Here is a 21639-nt window from a genome sequence, read left to right as displayed (position 1 = left end):
ATTTCTGGTATTTTAAAATATAGTCTTGCTTAGTAATTCTAAATACGTCAAAGAACAGAAATTGTGTAAAGTAGAAAACATGTAGGTACAGTCAGTGGCAAAAGGCACTTGTCTGCAAAATTCTAGCAGGTATAAATACATATATATATATGGTAGCCTGGTTTCCTAAAACTTTTGATTAATTTGGAATTTATGTACAGATGTTCAATTTTGTTCTTGGACTTCCTGAAATCTCAAAGCAGTATATTCCAAAAAATAAAAAGTATAATAGAGAGAAAAGCAGACATCAATTCCAGTGCAATGTGACGCTGTCCGATAATAACTTACCTGATGGTCATGGGAAAATGACATCCAATATATATTTACTACACTGATAGTGAAATGTTTATCCTCTAGACTGGCCTGCTTATTTTTGATAGAGACAATCTCTATCCTTAAGACAGTATTTTCAAATAAAATTACTCATGTCCCTTCCCAGGAAGTACACGTACTAGTAGAGTTTCTATTCTTTTTAGGAGTTGCTAACACTTGCTTTCTAAGGGGTTTCTGTTTTCTTCCAGTACAATCTGTAAAGAATTATGTATCCATTATTTGTAGGATAATCATGCGTGTTAGCCATTGACACAGGGAAGAATCCCATTGTGCTACACATTGAACATAAATATAATGAATTGACTTCACCACCATGGCCTACAACTGAGTAAGAAATTCAGCTGTTTCATTAGTTTCAAAACACACAAGGACTGTATACCAAAAGGAGGCTGTTCACATTTCTGTATTTCTTTCATTATTCAGATGGGCTGAGAAAAAAATACTATAGGCTCATGATAGGAAAATATTTTGAACAAATCAAAAGACTCACAACTAAATTCAATAGTTTAGAATACTATATTTTTCCTTATTTATATTAACAAGATGGCTCGATGAACAGTTTAAAATTTACAAAAAATTAAGGGGTTTTTTTCCATAACAGGTTAGCGATGAAGTAACACAGACAAAAATGAATAAATCATCCTTTATCAAAATGGTTTTGAGTATACCTACATTAACTATTTAACATAAAGTATTTTTCCACTTGTTTCCCCTGAGGAAAAAGTGTGTTATTTCTAAGTTCCTAGCATTACTATTTCTGGTTTATAACAACATCATAACAACTGGCAATGATATCCTTTCACTTAGGCACTCAACAAGTGTAGGAGAACTATTATAAAATAAGTAATCAAATTCATTGCTAACAATCACACAAATAAACATAGTCAATTTTATGCTGATATTAATGTCCTGCCTGGTGAGAAGGGTCACAAGGGAAATTTCCACAGCTGGGCACAGCATGCACAGCATGCAGCTATTTTGAATTTCATTTATTGGTATCAGATTAAAGAAACTTTATTGTGTCAAATCAGATGATGCCAAGCTAATAATGAATGTCAAGGAAGAGAAGTGATGCCAGCAAATCCTAATGAAGAATCACAGTCAAACATGTTTTTAGTATCCTAGATAGGAACACAAAATAGCATGGAAACTATGTGAAAGGCAATTATTCAGAGCACATTGTTACAGTAAATGCACTTTTTAAACTGTCACATAAGAGATCTTTCAAAGAAAATGCAGTGTTCACTGGAGGAAGAAACAGGATAAATAATTAATCAAAGCATGAACTGAACTGCTTTTTTTGTCCTGTGCACTGCATGTTTTGAAATCCTCTGATAAACATTTTGCTCAGCTGCTGTGCCAAAATAGTCAGAAATGGTTGTAGTCCCTGTCTCTTGGTAGGTAATTCTCTGTTCCTCTTTTCTAATGGAACAACATTGAAGACTTACAGAGCTTCATATCAGCTGAACATCAAAGACAAAAATTTTGAAACCTAGAGCTCACTGGGCAGATGTCACAGTGCATTATTTTTTTTTCATCTCTTCATCTCCTTTTACTACTGTTGTATTCCACAGGACTGTAACACACACAAGGTGTGTTACTGAGACTTGAAAATTTTTGGGTTGGTTGATTTAGGCAATTAGCACTATGATTCAGAAATACATCTAGCTGTTTAAAGAGTGTAACACATCACTGAAAGAATCCTCACATGACCTACCTAGGACAGCTTGTACCATCCTTAAAATAGATGGGTTTTGGATCATATCTCCACCTAGCCATCCACCATTTCAGCAATCTTGTTGATGCATTAGAACTGGATATAGTAGCTCAAGTTAATTCTGAAAGAACACAAGCTAATTTCAATAGCAGTGGCAAAATACCTTTTAATAGAATATTGCTGCTAAATTATACAGCCATAAAACTATTTCCATACAAGGACAATAACAATTATCATTACCATGCCACTTGTAACAATAAATTCTATCACAGCTGCTTTCTTCACTGACTTCCAACATATTGTGTTTTATCACATTGCAATGTGAATGGTCTTCATAGCAGCAGCTGCATTTAAATCTAGAAATAACCATATCTAGGCATAAACCTTGAGTCACTGACAGTCAATCCTTCCTTTCCAGAAGCTTGATTTCAACATTTTTTTGTATCTACCAATTTGTCTAGAGATGCTTCCAATAAAGAGTTTGCTAATTCATTACTTAATTTTATGAAGCCAATATTTTTCATGAATATCTGTTGCCAACAATAACTATGACAACTCTCTGACCAAATATCAAGCTCAAATATTTGCTCAAATATTTGCTCTTATACTCAACCAAAGCTTCTTCTTTTATGTTGACATCCAGTGAGTTCTTACCAATGTGATTATTTTTCTGCTCCAGTGGTTCCAGAACTGTGTCCAGAACTGACTCAGAATTCCAGATGCAGTCTCACCAGGGCTGAGTTGAATGACAGGATCATTTCTTGTGTATTGCACTGGCAACATTCTTCCAGATGCAGCCCAGCATACCAATGACCTTCTTGGCCACACAGGCACACTGCTGGCTCACGGACACTTTGTTGTCCATCAGGACCACCAGGTCCTTCTCTGCAGAGCTGCTTTCCAGCAGGTCAGCCCCCAGGCTGTACTGGTGCATTATAACTGGGGTTATTCCTCCCCAGGCACAGAATTTGCAGACTTGCTTTTGTTGAACTAGAGCCCATCCAGGTCCGCAGACATCTGCTGTAGCAGACACTGCTTCAAGTTTTGTATCATCAGCAAGTTTGCTGAGGGTACACTCTGCCCCATTATCCAGGTCATTGACCACCTGGGAATACAGCCATAGGCCTTCAACTTATCACAACCCTCTGAGCTCTGCCACCCAGCCAGTTCTCAAATCACCTCCCCCCATCACTCCTCTAATCCACACCTCCTGAGCTCGCCTCTGGGATGTTATGGGAGACAGCTTCAAAAGCCTTGATGAAGTCAAAGCAGACAACACCCTACTGCTCTCCCCTCATCTATACGGTCACTGTAGCCTAGAGGTCTATCAGGTTGCTCAAGCATGTTTTCCACTTGTTGAATCCACGTTCACTACTCCTGATAACCTCCTTTTTCTCCCCATGTAAATGACATCCAGGATAAGCTGTCCCATCACCTTTCCAAGGATGGAAGTGAGACTGACTGGCCTGTAGTTTCCTGGGTTCTCCTTCTTGCCATTTTTAAATACAGCATTGACATTGGTTTTCCTCCAATCTGCAGGCAGCTCTCCTGTTCGCCATGACCTTTCAAAAATGATGAAGAATGGCTTGGCAATAACATCTGCCAACTCCCTGAGCACTTCTGGGTGCATCCTATCGGGGCTGTCATATGATCGCCAAACTCATCCTTTCCTGATCAAGGGAAAGTCTTCCTTTCTCCAACTCTCTCTTGCCTCCAGGGTCCGGGGTTCCTGAAGCCCAGACATAGCAGTAAAGGTTGAAGCTAAGAAGGCATTCAGTATGCCACTCTCTGTCACTAGGGCACCCACCTCATTCAGCACTGAGCCACATTTTCCTGATTCTTTCTTTTGCTACTGCGGTAGTTGAAGAAAACTTGTCGCTGACATCCCTTGCCAGATTTAATTCCAAATGGACCTTCGCCTCTTTTGTCACATCCCTGCATACTCTGAAAACATTCCTATATTTTTCTCAAGTGGCCCGTCCCTTTTTCCACATTTTGTAAAATTGCTTCTTCTGAGTTTTGCTGGAACCTCCTTGTTCATCCGTGTACATCTCCTGCCTTCACTTGATTTCTTGCTCACAAGGGATCACTGATCTTGAGCTTGGAGGAAATCATGTTTGAATACTCACTGTCTTACATCCTCCTACCCGCTGGATCCCTAAGAACTAGGGATCGTGCAAATAGGTTCTTGAGGAGGCCAAAGTTAGTTCTTCCAAAGTCCAGGATTTTAATCCTTTTTATTATCCTGTTTTCCTCCAAGCAGGATCCTCAACTCACCACATCATGATCACTGCAGCCAAGGATGTCCCAGCCTTCACATCCCCAACCAGTCCTATATATATGTGCTCTCACATGCATATAAACATACAGAATGCCTTAAGACAGGAAGAAATTAAGATCTAAAACTAATTGCCAAAAAGTAAGCGTGAATATGTCAAGCAATTTTTACAGTGCTTGGCTTCTACTCAAGAATACAATCATGGACTATTTTCTAACCTTCCTGTGTATCATTCTTTTTCTAAATTTTTGCTGTCTCACAAGTTTGCAGGTATTGCAGGTATTTCCAAATCTATTTTTAGCCCTTAAAATTATTTTTGTCATATTTATGCTTGAAATTAATCTGAGACTAATAAAATTTTTCCCAAAAGGAGTTTTAAAATCAGTTTTCACATTATGTCAATAACATATCTTTGCAGCAATAACAATAATCATTGGCTCAGCACTAAAAGAAGACACACCAAAGACACCAAAGGTTGTACACATGCAGCAGTACTCTTTTATGTCACTTAAAAAACCAAACAAATAAACAAAAAAAAACAAACAAAAAACCAAATAAATGGACAACAGGTTTATTTTGAGGTCGAGTCTTTTTAAAAGTCTTTCTTTAAGATTCTTCCAATTTTTTTTACGTTGTTGTTTGAGTTTTTAAAGAGGCCTTAAAAAATAGATGTGACTGGATTAACCCAACCTGAAAATAGTGAATGTGATGACCTTGATCAGGGGACAAAAATGAGCTAGTTCATACACAAAACACGTACTAAAAATTGTTGCTAGCTTATCTTGTAAAGCATCCACTTAGCATCATCAAGTAGTTTTTACCATTAGGAATTTGAATGAGCATTTTGACTATGTAAAATGGAGCTTGGTAATTCTTTTACTTTTATCAAGCATTTCAGGACAGGCAAGAAGGGAATGTAAAACTTTTCCTATGAATTTATAAAAGACAGCTTCCTATTGCTTTATGTCTATCACTGATGTGTATTTAGAGTTACAATATATGAAGTGTATATATTATTTGGAATCAGCAGGGTTTTCCTGAACAAGTTCTATTACTCAAAGTAGGTCAAATTTTGTTCTTGCAGTTCAAACTCTTTCCTTTTATATAGAAAAATCAATATTAATTTTAAATCAGGAAAAATAATATTTCTATGCACAAAATAGTGCTGAACATACACATTTCAATAAAAAAAACTGCCTAAAGGAAAACAGTCAGTAAGTAAAGTATTTTATCCAAAATAATGTACTTAAGTTAACCATTAGCCTCAGGTCTTGACCAGCATAGTACTAATGATAGAATACTGATTGTCTTTAACAGACTTCAAACAACCAGAGCAAGACCTTTAGCAAACCCAAGTCTTGCAAATTAATAGGGAGAAAAATGCCTTTTTCTATGCTGTAGAAAAGAAACAATTCATTTCATTGGGGTTCCACACATTTCCAAAAGGGGAAGGAGTGTCAAAGACTTGGATTTATGGAGCCACTAGCATCACATCTCTATCTGCTTGCACTCACACTAATGCATTAAAGGGTTTAACTGGCAACTCCAAATAGCTTTCTAACTGTAGCATTGCTCATCTCTCTCAAATTATAAAAACAATCCCAGAAAACATGCTTATAGATTTCCCTGAGGAAAAAAGAATAGTTGGGGAAAAAGAGAGAAATCAAAGAATTCCTTTGATTCCTGCCTATTGCACACAACTGAGAATCATGTTGAACAAACATTGGGCATTGTTTTTGTTTGGCTTTTTGCTTGTTTGTTTTTAATGGAAGTTCAAATGCGTGCAGTGATCTCTGCCTGGAGCAGCTACTCGTTTGTATTCCTGTCCAATAAAGGAGTAGCAATACCTCTAGAGGCAAATGTAATTGAAGTTGCTAGAACGGTCCAGTATGAGAAGAAAAAACTAGATGCAAGCACAAATAAAGGCTCAAAATAACAGCACAGTCTCTCAATTTTTCTTCTTCTGACTGCGCACAGCAGTGTAGTCAGAGAAGCTCAATCCAAAATCATTTCAAGCAGAGCTGTTTCAGAAGAAGGAAAGGCCACAGCCACAAATGCAAACCATGTTAGCTCCCTCTCATTTCTGAAAGGTCTCTGTGGCTTTTCTTACACAAGTGCTTCTCTGTCAAGACTTTCTCCTTTCTGGATGGAATCCTACTGCATTTGTGTTTTTAAAAGAATTTAGGATGAAAAGTTTTTGAAACACATGTTGTTTTCTTTCACTGTTTTCCAATCAGATTGTCAATAATAAATTTTCTGAATAAAAAATTTTCAAGCCAGAGCACTTCCAGCAATAACAAAGGTGAGGTGTTACTCATTAGTTACACTCATGCTTTTCAAACTTTGAAACCTTTTCACACATTTCAGTACCATGAACATTACAACTTTATTTTAAAAAATAAAAAAATAAAATAAAATAAAATAAAATAAAATAAAATAAAATAAAATAAAATAATAAAATAAAATACACTCAAGAAAAGCTCCACACTAAAAGAATTTTTACTAAAACATCTAATTATTCCTTTATAAAACTAAAAAAACTGCAATAAGGCAAGACCAAAACAAAGCCTCCTACTAAATTATTGTGCTAACACCAATGAGTTATAAGACCAATTTCAGGTCAAGAAAATAATTTGAAATAATTTGTTGAAAAATAGACATGCTCTTACACTGGTACAATGAACAGAATTATTCTGTCTTCATTAAAAAAAAATAGTGTCCCTACATTCCTAACTCCACCTGTTGCACACACAACCTAGAAAAACACAGGAGTAAAACAGAAAAAAAGGCAAAAAACAAGTATGGGAATAACTGAACAGGGAAGCCTCTATTCCTTCTCGAGCACAACCTGTCTTCCATCTCCATAAAATCTTTAGAGGATTAATTCAAACAGTACCTACCACGCCAGAAGAGTATTCCTGAGCAGGCTACACTGTCCTAGGATGATCAGCCCTGCCAGAGAAGCTAATTTTTTAACGTATACCTCTGTCATAAACATCAGAAACGGAGTTGTTCCAGACCACAAAACTCTGTAGTGAACATGTTGCAGGAGATACTTGATCTGCAAGATTTCAACAAAGACTAAATATCTCCTATGAAGGAAAATGAAAAGGGCATACCTGTTACGTCCCTGTGGACACACTATGCCTGAGAAACCCACAACATCCCGCCTCTGGTCCCGGGATGTGCGAGACTTCATTGATTATTAAATATTTCAATCTACTGCAGCTATTGATGGACAAATTCATGGGGGAACCTAAAGGTCTCCAAAATCTCTACAGAAAACATGAAATCAGTTGCTCATAAACTCAGTGCCTTTGGGTGCACGAAGACTTTGTATGGGTCATAAAATGGGGAATAATGGGGTTTTTCCTTTCTCGCTTTCACCTCTAGTTATCTAAAAGCTGGCAAATATTTCGTATGTTCCACTCGCAGCTGGGTACAATTTTGGATATCTCCTGCTTTCTGCATTGCCAAAGCCCTCTCTTTAAATGTCAGATGGCTTGCTTAGCAGAACAGAGCATTAGAAGTTGTGTTTTAGGGCAACTAATAATGCTTGTAATAGAGATGATCACTAACATGAGTAAAATGGCAATTAAGTTTATGAAATGTATAAAGGGCCAAATACATTTTACCACAAAAGACATTGAGAAAGATAACTTTTATTACTGTGCAGATCTCTAACAGGTCCATCAATTATAATTTTTGAATATTGTTGAGTGATAAATCACCATATATGAGGGAAAACCTCTGTGGCATTTTTATCATGAATGATTAAACATGAGGAATGCTGTTCGGTTTACCTCCTGCCTGTGGTTTCCCATCTGAATTCTGCACTGGAAATTAACCTCTGAGCCAGTTCCTGACACCTTGCTTCACCTTCTTCTGTTTTCCCAGGGAGAAAAAATAACAAAAAAACCAACTGAATGATGATGTTCGAGGACAAACTGATATGTCTCCAGCATGAAGGAGGTCTGAAGTTATTTCCAAGATGTGTATATGGCTTCCATTCCTCATATTATACTGCTTCCTCAGGTGCAACTGGCGTAGGACTCACAGCTCCTCAGGATTTGCTCTTTTTTTTAAACTCAAAGCAACAGTGCCAAGATACTCTGCATTGGAAAAATAACATCAGGTGATTACAGCATGAGGATGGTAACCTCACGTACAGGGACAAGGCAAAGGTGTTTAATGCATTCTCTGCCTCTGTCTCCCACGCAGATGACAGACCGGGGGGTCTCACAGTGCCCTCAGCTGGAGGACCATGACCGCAAGAATGATCATTCCCCAGCTGACCCTGAAATTGTGCAGGATCTGGAATTGTGCTCCTGCTGGATCCTTACATGTTTATGGGTCCTGATGGGATTCATTGAAAAATTCACAAAGAGCTGGCTGATGTCATTGCAAAACCTCTCTCAATGATTTTTGACTGGTCTTGGGAATCCAGAGAGGTCCCAGCTGACTGGAAGCTGGCAAACACTGTTCCAATTTTTAATAAGGGCAAGAAGGAGGAGCCCAGAAACTACAGGCTTGTCAGTCTCACTCCAGTGCCTGGTAAAGTTATGTAGATTATTCTGTGGGTACTGAAAAACACCTGAAACAGTCATCGGTTACAGCCACCAGGGCTTCATGAGAGGAAAGTCCTGCTTATCAAAGCTGGTTTCCTTTTCTGACAAGGTAACCCAGCTGATGAAGGGAAGCCTGTAAAGTTTTTGATATTGTCTCTCACAGGAGCCTCCTGGACCTAATGTCCAGCCCACAGCTGGATAAACACGTTGTGGGATGGGCAAGCAACTGGCTCACAGGTCAGGCACAAAGGGTTACAGCAAATGGGGTGACATCAGACTGGGGACCTGTCACTGCTGGGGTTCCACAGGGCCCCATCCTCCACCCTCTGCTCTTTGACATCTTCACAAATGACTTGGACACAGGACTGGAAGGGATACTGAGCCAGTTCGCAGATGATACAAAACTGGGAGGAGCTGCTGGCTCCCTTGAAGGCAGAGAGGGGCTGCAGAGAGACCTCCACAAATCAGGGGTCTGGGCAATCACCAACCACGTGAAGTTCTGTGGAAGGTATTTTTTCAGCTTTATACCGGCTAGCGCTTGTATTTCAATGCCTTAGAAAGCCTCGAGCAGCCTAGAGAGGTAGCACGGGCAATCCAGCACTTTAGTAGCTCTAAATCGGTACCTGTATCAGCTGCAAAGCAAATACCATCAGCAGAAGCAAAGAGGGAGAAATACAGCTCCCTGCCCGCTCAATTTCCTGCAGTTAGAAGCTTTTAAAATGAGAGAGACAACCAGAGATGTTCACAGCAAAATAGCTGAGCTGAGGGAGAGGGCGAGGCCTCCCTCGACCATCTCTTTTATTTGGAGAAGGGGAAAGGGGAGGACTGGGGGCGGACCCGGGGTGAGCGGCCAATCGGACACTGCTGAAGGGTTTGAGTTACATTTGGTTTTGCCCGCGCTTGGAACAAAGGAGCTCGGAGCACATGGGCAGGAGCACCTGTCTTTGGGAGGGGGAGGGGAAGCTCAGAACAGGCAGCAACAGTTCAACAAGGGAAAGTGTCGGATTCTGCACCTGGGACAGGGCAACCCTGGATGTATGGACAGACTGGGAATGAGATGCTGGCAAGCAGTGCCATGGAAAGGCACCTGGGGGTCCTGGCAAGCTGAACCTGAGTCAGCAGTGCCCTGGCAGCCAGGAGGGCCAACCCTGTCCTGGGGTGCATCAGGCACAGCATCGCCAGCCGGGCAAGGGAGGGGATTGTCCCACTCTGCTCTGCACTGGGGCAGCCTCACCTCCAGTGCTGGGGGCAGCTTTGGGTGCCACAATGTAAAATAGTCATTAGGCCATTAGAGACTGTCAGCAAAGGTGGTGAAGGACCTTCAGGGGAAGCTGTATGAGGAGCAGCTGAAGTCACTTGATCTGTTCAGCCTGCAGGAGACTGAGGACAGACCTCATTGCAGTCTGCAGCTTCCTCATGAGGGGAAGAGGAGGGACAGACACTGATCTCTTCTCTCTGGTCACCAGTGACAGGACCCAAGGGAATGGCCTGAAGTTGTGTCAGGAGATGTTTAGGTTGGATATTAGGAAAGGATTTTTCACCCAGAGGGTGTCTGGGCACTGGCACAGGCTTCCCAGGGAAGAGGTCACAGCACCAAGCCTGACAGAGTTCAAGAAGGATTTGGAAAACTCTCAGGCACATGGTGTGACCCTCGGGGATGGTGCTGTGCAGGGGCAGGAGTTGGACTCGATTGTCCTTGTGGATCTCTTCCAACTCAGCTTATTCTGTGATTTTGTGATTCTGCATTTTGCATGGAAAGATTAGAATCTGGATTGAGCTAAAGATTATGAGATTGGAAAATTGGAAATTTTTTCTTGCTTCCACTAATATCTTTCTTCTACTTCGTATACTGGGAATATCTAAAAGCAAGCAATAATGAATCCAGCAGTTCTTTTCATCCTCAGGACAGAATTAAAGATAGGGTCTTTATTACCAGTCCTTACTACCTGACCAGGCCATTTTGAAGTCTGGAAGAGAACCCTAACACTGATATATTAAAGGTAGATGGTGTTTTTTCAGTGCCTAAAATTCACTTGCAGAAGAGATCGGCATTCCTGTACACCTCTGCCACTAGAGACTGAGGCATTTGGACAAGCGTGGACCATCAGAGAAACTTCATTCATTGCTTTGTTTGAAAACACACTATTCCTTCTCGCATTGTACACAGCTGTTGCTGTATTTAAGATTCACTGTCTGACTAGAAACCATCCTCTCATTTTACACAACACATTAATCCCAGAAAGTACTTGTGCCATTGCAGGGTATATTCAGTGAGTCATCTTGGGCAGGCTCTGAAGTCAGGGCAGCGATGACCTCACCCCACCTTCTATGTGGGCACACAAGCTGCCACTCTCCAAAGCACTCTGCAAATGCTGGCTGTGAGCTGAAGAGCCTTCACCAAACGCAGGTACCGGGAGCAGCGTACTCTACACCTGTCCAGGGGGAGCATGCTGGAACCGTTCCAGAGACAGCATAACGTATGCAAACAGTGATGCCAGCATTTCCAGGAAAGCATTTCCCAGGTTTCTTGAACACTTACCACATTGTTTCCATCTGTTTCACAGAATATGTGCAAACATTATACTCTGCTTAGGTAACCTGCTCTCGTATTTCCTGAAATTAAAATTCTAATTATTTTTTCCAGACTAGAATCTGAAGGCAATTACACAAACATTAAAGCACTTTTGAGGAAACTAGGAATTTCCAGCTGTGGGGGGTGGAAGGGGAGACATGAATGTAAAGTTTTTCCCTTGACATCAGAATACTTGGGGATAAAAAAATTGTTCCATTACCCCAATACAAATTAAAAATAGCAATTGCATGCTCAGGTGATCAGGAAAAGGATAGACTTGTGGAATTACTCCTCCCATATTTACCATGCTTAGTTTCCAGTTTAGAGTTTCATGTAAAACTTGGATTTTAGCAGCCTTCGTACAGGAAAAAGCCTGCTTTTATTAAATGTTTTCCCCGGTTGTCAAAACAGAATTTTAGGTGTCAGTGCTTCAGGATGACTGAAACGCATGAAAGCCAGAGCAATTTTGTCAGGTAGAAAAGCAAATTATTATTTTTGGAAGGTGTAAAAACTGACTTTATATGCATACACACACACACACACACACACACACACACATATATACAGTGTTTTTTATATATTCATGAATCTATCTTTCTATCTATCTATATTTATAAATGTAATTGCAAGTCCTTGTCATTTTGTTCTGAATTTTATAAAGGCAGAATTTTTAAAAAGTAAGCAACATACAGTGTGGTGTTGTATTTCCCACTGATTCACTTATTAAATATATGCCTTTCACATTGTTTCCCACCCCCCCCCCCCCCCCTTTCCCCCACCTCTAGCCCTGGCCCCTCCCTCTGGTTCTCCCTATTGGTTTCTGTACCCCAACTCCGCCCATGTACCGTCCCTGAGCCCCTGAGAAAACCCACCAGGTCCCTCTGCCTCTGGGGGCCAGCTGGACAGCATGTAACAATAAAAGTCCTCTGAAGCCCACATGGAGAGACCTTCTGACCTCCTCTACTGTCACCATGTTGCGGAGCCGACAGCTAGCGGGAGCAGGTACGCGGGGCCATCCGGAAGGACTATGGAAGAGCAGAACAGCCGCTGTGTCCTAAACAGCCTCACAGGGCCTCCCGAGAAGGCTGTGGCTTGCTAAACCAAACCAAGCACTGCAACAATACAGCACTACTTAAGCAAAGATATTTTTACTGAGGAGAAACTGGAAAGTTCTTTCTAGTCTCAGAGCTGCAGCAAGTGCCATATGGGAATCCTTATTGTCCTGAGCATCCTCAATTAAGGAGTGCATTGCAGTAATAAGTAACGGCTGCATGGGAGGTGAATCAGGAAGTCAGAGAGGAAGTTTTTAATCTTTTCTGGAAAGGTTGACTGCATCAGAGAAGACTAAAGCACGGCTCCTAGATGCTGGGAGGACTGCAGTGGGAGGATACTTGCTCTTGTAATTAAAGAGGTGTAGCAGAGGGAATCTTTCTATCATTCCCCATGGAGGAACACTGCCTTTGAAAGACATATGGTTGTCAGGAACCAAGGCTCCAGCAGTGCAAAAACTTTCCCTTCCCAGCATGGCTCAGCATTAAGAGCATCATAATTGAGTACTCACAGTATTAAAAGGCAAAAAAGAGTTCATCTGGGATCTGATCCAAAGCACATTGATGTTAATGGAAAAAAATCCCACTGATTCCAATGAGATTATGGCCAGACAACAGCATATTTAGACAAATTTTTTTGAAAAAATTATTTAGCTGTGGAATTATCTATTTTCAACAACAAAAAACAGGTCAGGGAATTATGCAAGGGTGAATCAGTGTATAAATTACCTTCTTAGTCCAGAGATAATAACAGTAATAGAATAGTTTAGTTTTCTAGTGTTTGTGTTTTCCTCATGTTTGTGTTCATCCAGATACAAGCTAACAGGAAAAATAGCGAAGTCTTGTAACAGTGATCTCTTTAGTTGATAAAAGAACCATCAAGTGACTTAAAAGCACAGAACTCTTGTCAAGGGAAGTAGAGAATCTTTCATGGGGCAAAGAGTGGGAAGCAGGAAAGGATTGTTGATGTACAGACACAAAAATGAGAGGTCAGTGAGTATACAGGAAGATGAGAGTAGATAATTTTTTATTAGAGAATGAAAAAAAGAGAACAGAAAGAAAATTCTACAGAAACAAAAGTCCATTTGACATGTTTAGAGGAAAAAAAAGGAAAGATACCATGGAGTATTTTCCTCACATCAACTGTATAGGAGAGGAAAAAGGAGAGAAAACAATGTAGGCTGAAGCATCTGCTCAACACTATCATCAGAGCAGTGAGACCACTGAAGCTGGGAAAACACTTAGCAGGGGAAACATCTCTAGATGGTGTGCTATGGGTAAGATTATAGGAAAGTTTTGTAATATCAAAGCAAAACCTCTAGTGATAAATGAGAAGATGGGATGAGTCATTATACTCAAAGCTGTTTTTAGATTCCTGTGTACTAAAAGGAGAGATTACTATACCAGAAGTTACCCTCAAAGGTTTGTTGTGCAGTGAGATTGTACATTTCTTTATTACAGTTATTAATTATTTATGTAACACTTTTTCTTCCTCAAAGGGCACAAGGCTGAACCTTGAGTCAAACCTGGTGACATAGCTTTCGGAAGCAAAGGCCATGGTTGGGTCTATTCTAAGTGGTTTAGGTATATGTCTTGCAGTACATAACATTTTCACCTCTTCTTGACTTTGTTTGGGGGATGTTTTAGTAAAGAGTTTCATCACTCAGCTTTACTTAACAGCAGTGCAGGGATGCAGCTAGCGATATTTCAGCAGTATTTCCTGAGGTGAAGTCAAAACATCATACCTTTACAAATAGGAAACAGTAGATTGACCTGTCAACAGAAAGTGAGCTAGATCTAAGCCTCTGTAGCCCCTCAACTCCTATGAGCTGTGAGCTCGATCTACAATAACCACACCCACCAACCCACCAATGCAGCTCTGACAGACGCAAACAACAGATCCCTCCATACTCAATTTCCCTTCCAGCACTCAGAAAGGAAGTTATCTTTAGATCACAGTTACTGGGCCACTGCAGATCTGTCTGACAATACACTGTTTACAGAAGTTTTCTGGTTTCTGAATGGTAAGATGAAGAAGGATGAAGAAGGATTAAATTCCACATATTGTCTTCAAGAATATTTTATATTTCTGTGAGCTGAGAATCTCTTTAGGTAGCAAGCTGCAAGCACATGACTGATGCTGATTTTACAAAGTGAAAGAAAATTTGCTATAAAGGCTGCAGAGTCAGAACTGACACCCAAATGGAGCTAACTACCAAGAGGCACAGAGTAATGTTAGGATCTATTGAAGCTTCATCCTTATTTTTTCTTTTTCAGTGTTCTCTCTTGGTCTCCTTGAAACTCACCTGTATGTAATCACTTTTTGGTTTTGAACTATTATCATAATCCTCTTCCAAAACTTAGCATACAGGTAGCCCCTTAGCACAGGCCAAATTTATTCACCTTACACTAACCCTTGTCTATTTGTCACTGTTGAAGAACATTGCTAGATGGCATAGAAAGAGTACCATAGTAAATGAAACAAAATTTATGTGTCTAAGCTGCACAGCATTTATCAAGAAGCCAGAGTGCACAGAAGCAGTTACCTGGCAGGTTAACACACTGTATGTACACTATAGCTGTGCCACAGCATCACGTTTGCATATACATCCCTTTGCTGAAGAAAAAGAATAAAAATATCATATCACTTTTGAGATATAAGACTCCAATGGTGACAATGATTCCCAGAAAGTTCAATGAATCCATAATTGAACTGAGTGGATCTTCTTAGAAGGGAGACTATTGCATAATGAACCATCTCTTTTGTACTTTCCTTCCGGGTGAACTACAAGCAGCAAAATGCATTGCAATTGTCCAGTATGAAGGTGAAAGCCATGTGAATCACCATTGCCAGACCTGCGTTCAAGTGATGAGTGCAGCTAAGAGAGGGAAGCTGATATTTCGGTTACTTCTATGTCCTTCTATGGGAATAGAATTTTTAAAAGCCTCATATATGTTTATAGCACCCTCTCTCTTTCCATTTATAATGAAGTGCTGATGCTCCCAGAAACATCACTCAAATGTAGACCACCTTGTTAATTACGGGCCTTCCTTTTGGAGAATTAGAAAAGGCATAAGACCAGATAATCACTCGTGGATGAAGGATGCAAAAATCAGCATGCATATATTTCAGCTGGGAGGCAGTAGCACTTGCTTGAGTTCTTGCACTATTTTGTAGCACATCTTCAAGATTTCCTGTACAAAAGGGCAGATCAGAGCTCCAGCAGAAGAATAGTTTTCTAAACAATAAATAGGTCACAAAGTCATTATTAAACATGTTTTTACATCACAAGTAATAATGATAAGAGTTTTCACTGTTAGTGTCTGAGGGTCTTTATAGTCTGGATGGGGAAGGAAGCAATCTTAAGGATTTTTATACATGTAAATCACAAAGGAACATAATTTATCCTAGTGCAATTACTAAATGGTCTCCTTGTTTGATTTGTAGCTTGCTCTTAATGTGCTCTTCTTCTTCGATCAAGACAGAAATTTAGTCCTGAAGCAACATCTCTTTTTTTCTGGAAGTTTGATTTCCTCCTGTGAGCAGGTTCCCCTGTGTCTAAGAAAGCAAAGTGGAGAAAACAACTTGCTCCAACTTAAAAAGAAACACCATCCCATAGACACTGCAGTAGCTTATACTTAAGTCATATATACCCAGTGCAAGAATCACCCCCTCAAAATCTTTAGAAAAAGTAATGACTATAACAATATCACTTTAACAAGTCCAGTCTTTAACCTGTTCCTTTATCTGCATTCTCGTTCTTACATTAGCCTGTATTTAACTTCTGGCTCCAAGTTTGTTATTTATTCATGCATTCTGAGAAAAAATTGATCTCATTCTAAAATTGGTTCATTGAAAATACTAAGCATATTATTTTTATTATTATTCATGGTGGCTTAGAGAGGCAGATAATTTACAATTTTAAATTTTCTATTATTTATAGTGTATAAAAAGAAATCCTCAGCCTTTCTTAGTTCTGTTATGTTCATTCAGTTTTCCTACATTTGGTTCTTTATAAAAGTAATATTCATCACCAAAAAAAAAAATCTTAAGCAAAAACTAAGGATCTGTATAGGAAGAGTGGTAAAAGTTTGAGGTGACAGATCATAAATTACTTGTTTAAATAAAACACAGAGCATATGTACCAAGAATTTTTCATACCCTCATACAATATTCCACAAACCTCTATTTTTTCTCCTTAAACAAACCAAACACACCAAAAGAGACACCACAATATTATATTTATGCTCTGAAGTGTACTCAGTATGACTAGGTAGAGCCACTGCAGAATTTTCCTAATGGCTGAGATCTCAAAAAAATCACAATTGCAACTGACACTAATTGGTGCCGTTACTGTCAGCCTGAACAGAAACCATGGCTTAGTCAAACACAGCTGCTAATCCCTAACCCTGGAGGAAGTCTCTCTGTGTCAGTGTTGTTATATATCATTTGAACTATATGGGCAGGCTTGCTTGTTTTACAAGGCATGGACAGCGCCTGCTTTACATCTGTGCTTTCAGCATGTTTCTGTCTTTCACTTGCTTTTTTAAAGAGCATGTGTTTACTACACTGGAAATGTAGGTGTGCCCTAATCACCTAAAGTGTACAGAAAGAGGAACACATTGGCAATTTTGATAGCATAACATTTAGAAACATTGTATAATACTGTGCATACTCTAAAAGGCAATCAAATACTTTGCTGTAAATTAAGAGAAGACAAAGAGTAGATTAGTGTGGTGCAATAAATCATAGATGATGGACAGCCATGGGAAGAAAATCCTTCACTAGCTGAGTGGGAGATACCAGTCAAGTTACTGAAGTCAAATTCAGTCAAATGATCTGCAAACCCCTGTTATCCTTTAAGTGCCTGTAACTGTAAATTAGGACGGAACAGATCAGCCACAAGGATGCAAATTATGTTCTCCTTCAAATACTGGGATGCCACCCACAAGTGAGTGCACAATTCTATCAGTAAAATGCTTTAATCTACTTCAGAGCATCATTGTGGATGTTTTTCCCCATCTTCTTCTAAATCCAGATAAAGAGAACAATCTTAAGAAACATTATCCTCACATTAAATACAGCCCACTAAAACAAATCAATTTGAGAGAGCTGGAAGAATATAATCTGGGCTTTGCTAAGTCGTGGTGACATCAGACGTTGTTTGAGATATATCAACTAGACCCTACCAAATGAAGCCCACCTATGATCAACAAGACTTGTAAGGTTTACCTCCTAAGACTCCATTGAGTCTCATTCACCCCAGAGAGAGAGAATGCTACTGTGGACCAGCTCTGTGGGTCACTATAAAGTCTCACATCACCCTGAAGTGAGTCCAGCAATCTTTATCCTACAGGAAAGTCTCATGTTTCAAGGTCAACCTAAAATTGTGTGCCCAGGTTTAAAGCCATTGATAAAAAATTTCACTTAATACAGTGAGAAATGTGCTAATAAATCCATTCTGCTTCTCATTATCTAAAAATATTTAATGATGGCATCCCAATTATCTTAGATATGCAATGGATTCTACAAGGAATTTTAAATAAGTGCTTTTGCAGTTATCCTTGCTCTCCACCAGCCCTTTGTATTAGAGTTCATTTAAGCAGAATTTCTGTTAAGATATTTACGAAAAAATGAAAATAATTTTCTTGATTAGACAGCTTTCAAACACATTAAACTTCCATAGGTTAGCACATAACTTTTAGTAACAAAGATGTTACATCTGTAAATCATGTGTGTTCTTATCCTTCTCAAGTTTTAGGACAGGTCTTCAGTATTCTTGATTTCAGTTTTTTTCTTTTTTGTTTTCTTTTTCTTTTTTTTCTTTTTTGTTTTTGTTTTGTTTTGTTTTTTGGGATTTTGTTTTGTTTTTGGGGAGGGCTAAGGGATTGGGAGTTTTGGGGGGGTTTCAGTTTTTTTCTTTTTTTTTAAACAACACTTGCTCCATCTAGTGGCAGTTTCTCAAGGCAGAAAAAAACCCCAACGCCACTCACAAATGCATATAAAATGCATAGAGAAATAAAAATCTCATCTCAAAATCAGGAATGTTTCCACTCAGATAATTTGGCCTGTTTCTGAGCTTTTCCCTTTAATTTTCCCTTTAACAACTACACAGAAAGAAGTAAAAGGCATATGAAAACATTCTATCCTTACCAAAAGAATTAAAAGATAAACACTTGTGCAGTAAAAATTCACTGTAACTTCTCATATAATTATCAAATACATGAAAGCAAATACTTCATTTTTTAACTCAACAAAGACTTACTACAACTATCTCTATGCACTGATTAGTAACTTTTAGCAATCAGTTCCATCAACAAAATGCCTTACCCTGCTGCCCGTCCAGCTCTACTTGGTGGCACAGTTATTGGTGGTGTCTATGTAGCTGGCCTGTTACCTGATAGAATTGTTTCAGGTACACAAGGGAGAGGTTATTCTTAAACTAATTACACTGACTGCATGATGAGAAAAACCTCTTCTGGCCCAGCTTTGTCTCACAACAATCTCTTGATAAGCAGCTGCGAGCTGCTGTGAGAAGATCTGTAAATTATTTTTTGATGGCAATAACTGGAGTGCTAATGGCTGGAGATTACTGTTTCAGCAATTTTTTTTTTTTTTTTAAGTAATTTCCATATTAGTTACAAGATGTATTTTTCCCCATGTGATAAAAGCAGTCATTCTTACAAAAAAAAAAAAAGAAAAAAGAAAAAAACAACAAAAACCTGATGCTCAGGGCACAGTTAATTTTTTAAAAAATATTTTCTCTCACAGCATGCACTGAAGAAACACAGGATTCAGTTTAGCATATCCGTAGTCTTTTTGGTCCATTTATATCCTCTCATTTCTCTGCTTGAAAATATGAAGAAGTATTGCCTACAATTCTGAACTTGAAATCAGGCATTCCATGATACATATTTTGGCAAATTGGATTAGTCACTAAATTTCTCCATATCTGTTTTCCCATCTCTAATATGCACTAGTCATTGTAGAAATTAATTTTTGAACAACAATTGAAACTGACGGATATCTCCTGTAGTTTTCCTAAAGCAATTAAGGAGGTAAGTTTAACTAACTCAAAGGTTTAAAAAAATAGAGAAAGGCTAACTACTTCACATAAAGTAGGTTTTTATTTAAGCTGGTTTCAAATAATGCCATTTTAATTGGACTTGTTCATAGAATAAATTATGTAAAGACTACTCAATTAAACAAATAGACTATTGAGGAAGGTGGCTGTAGAATATCTTTAAAAATATACTGTTTTACAGGCACATACAATTCAGTGAATATCTGACCAGTCTACTCAGTTCAGGTGAGTGCCATTTTTCATATATACTTAACTGCTGTTTTTCAGGTGCCAATCCTAAAAATTGTTGGTATAACATTCTGCCCCACTGAATACTGTGACACTTGTTAAAGTAATTTGATTTAAAAGTTTAGCTAACTTTTTAATCCAGCTTTAGTTACTCTAAGCACATTCAGCCAAAACCATTGTGCTTGATTGCCTTGGGGATGTCACACACATTCACAGAATTACTAGAAATTCAAGCCTCCTGCAATCACTACATGCAATAAGAGTTCTTCATTTACCATCTGCAACCACTGCAAATTGTCTACAAACCTTCACATCTTCTGTTTTACTGGGTAATTGAATAATTCAAAACCACAAAGATACAAAAAGAGAAATAACAGAAGATTGTAACTAGTACTATTCTTGAAGTCACCAGCTAAAATTAAAAAGCAAATTAGTTTGAGGCTTGACCTTTTTTCTTTTTCCTCTTTCTTGATGGCAGAAAAACATGTTTTAAGATGAAAAAAAATATATTTTAAATCAAAACAATGGAAGAAAACAGAAAAGCTGGGCATAAAAGGATCTCTTTTTGAATCACAAAATGGTTTGAATTAAGATATTCCCTTCACCTCATGATCAGAAGATTTGGGATTTAGTTTCCCGTGGCTATAAGATGGGAGAATGTCCCAAATGTGGTCTCTGCTGGAGCTTGCAAATCTATTCATTACTGAAAAAACTGCAAGCTTGAACATCCTGCTTGTAAGTAAAATAGAGAGTGGGTACAAGCAGACAAATCTATTTCCTTTCATCACAATTCATACTTTCAGACACAGAAAACATTTAAAAAGGACAAGGAGAGTCACCTCACAAGAATGTTGCATGATTTGGGACACTCTTCTAAGATGCAGAGTTTTGGGTACATATATGTGTTCTGAATTGAAGATGCACAGACAACTCTAAGGAAATGGGGCAGTGTCCTTTTCAAATGTGTATCAGTCATCTCCATTCATTCTAATCCCAATATCTATCAAATATGCTGGATTATCATAGGAGATACCTCTGTTGGGAGGCGGGGGGGGGAAGGATTTTTAAATTCCAAATATCTGCAAACTGGCTGAAAAGCATGCCTTTGGCAAACAAGTGATTTGCCTTTTTAGGCGTGATAGTATAAAGATTTGATGCCAACAATTAAGGATTCTGTTGCTTTAAAAGGCACTTGAAGCATTTTTAATTGTTCAGTGACATGGTATTCAAAGGACTCTTTGGGAGATTCTAGTGACTTCTACCTCAGGGAAAAGGATTTAGCTGGTGAAATAAGTGCATGTTGGTCTATTCTCCTGCCCAAGTCCGTTTTTAAATAACAAAGAGGACGTGTTTGTGAACGGCGAATAATTCCAATAGAATTCCAATAGAACCTAATTAGTGGGTTAGGGCCATTAAACTGCATAGGAACTCGTGCAGGTGCATGCCAAAAAATGGGATAACGAAATATTTCCGCAATTACTGCTTGTGGCCTCTATTTTTATTTCGGGTTTTTTACTTACCTCAGTAAAGCAAGTTAAGAAAAATGTCCATTTTACCTAAGATAAATTAAAATCTTCTTTATTTGACATTTAGGTTACAGTGGTTATTAAAACTATTCTCCCAGGTGATAATGGAGATAAAATGCACTTTGTCCTCAATCATTATTAGATTTACCTTAGGTTCACCCTCCTTGAAATCTTTATGAGCACGTTTTATATGAAGTCAAACTATGCCAAAATCCTTCTAACAGTTCACTATTTCTGTGCAGTT

Source organism: Aphelocoma coerulescens, assembly GCF_041296385.1.
Source record: "Aphelocoma coerulescens isolate FSJ_1873_10779 chromosome Z unlocalized genomic scaffold, UR_Acoe_1.0 ChrZ, whole genome shotgun sequence".
Classification (NCBI taxonomy): domain Eukaryota; kingdom Metazoa; phylum Chordata; class Aves; order Passeriformes; family Corvidae; genus Aphelocoma; species Aphelocoma coerulescens.
The sequence above is the reverse complement of the archived record's forward strand: the minus strand, read 5'-3'. Positions refer to the sequence as shown.